A 1,448-nucleotide genomic window follows, 5' to 3' on the forward strand; every position below is an offset into this window, starting at 1 on the left:
GCTTTTGCTCTGTGCAAGACCTGGGAACATTCTTTAAATATAAAAAGCTTTGTATTTCCCCTTTAAAGAACAGTTAGAAGCACTGTTTATTCTAAGTGGGTTGACCTGATAGCTAATAATTTCTACAGCATGCTTCAGAATTGCCTTTAGTTCTCTACTGGCTTTCATCACTCTGGGTTTTTTGTGGTTATTAGTACTTTCCTGGGGGAAGGGAACCCAAAACTGTCTGTGTGCATGCAGTGCTGGAAGGGGCACTGGAGTAAGGGTATGATGGTATGATCATACCCTGCAAGGAGCAGTAGGATATGACATGTCTCAGCAAAGGATAAACTTGCTAAAAACTTGAGGCAAACAGTCTGCTGCCAGTCTATTGACTTGCGCTTATAACTTTTCTATAAAAAGCTCTAAAGCTTCTTTGAACATATTTCAAAGTTCTTAGCCTGCGTTGTATGGAAGCACCTTGGAAATTAGGTTCTCTGACAGCTGGGGGAGGGAGGAAGAAAGAGAAGCCAGTTTCTTTTCTTTTTTTAAGCAAAGTAATCTCTTCTTTCCTTTTGGAGGATTAACAGCTGCGTAGGGGAGCAGAACCATCAAGCGTTCATCCTTGCACTCTCCTTCTTCATGCTCACCTCTGTATATGGGATTATGTTGACCCTGCACACCGTCTGTAGGGGCCAAACTCCATTTGTGGCATTGTTCTACTGCCCTGGGGCCTATTCTGACTACAGGTGAGATGTCTGGGGGAGAGCTGGGGTGTAAACAGGTTTGGTTAGGCAGCTTAGCTCCCGTTAGCTGTCAAACCTGACCAAAAAATGCTCCCTAAAAAACTCTAAAAAACAAAGATGCATCACTGCTTTTGCCAAGGTAGGCAATCTGAGACTTGGAGAGAGCTCACCATTTATTTGGAAAAAGTTGTTGGAGGAGCTGTGATTTGAAGTATTTATGTATTGTGTCTTCTGTTGATACACCTTTAAATGTGTGTCCCCAGATGCAGGTAATGACAGTCAGGAATCCACGTGCTGTCTCTCCCTCTCATTCCTCCCTATTTATCAAGTGACTGTCCCTCCAAGTTGTCTGTTTAGAACAGACAGCAGCAACATGCCTTGTCTGTCAGGGAAGATGCTGAGAACTGCTGGACACGAGTTCAGAGACCAGCACTACCACTGATGAGCAGAGCATAGGGCTGGTGAACGAGTGACTCTACCTTCCTCTGTACTCCATCTCGTGACCTGTTGAGTGTGAGCATCCTTGTGTTCTTTACAACAGGAAGAATAAAGAGCTAGGTTGTGAGATAGCAATGTGCAGGAGTAGCTCTGGTAGCACTAAAAGCCCTCATTAAGTAAGTCCTGAAGCTTTAATTTTGAGAAATCCTTTAAGGATTATCTGATGAAAGCAGCAAAGTGAGATCACTGTGGCAGATGTAGACAGGGATTTGAAAGGATAGTGAT

Source organism: Neopelma chrysocephalum, unplaced genomic scaffold (assembly GCF_003984885.1).
Source record: "Neopelma chrysocephalum unplaced genomic scaffold, ASM398488v2 Primary Assembly neopelma1_60, whole genome shotgun sequence".
In the NCBI taxonomy this organism is placed as follows: domain Eukaryota; kingdom Metazoa; phylum Chordata; class Aves; order Passeriformes; family Pipridae; genus Neopelma; species Neopelma chrysocephalum.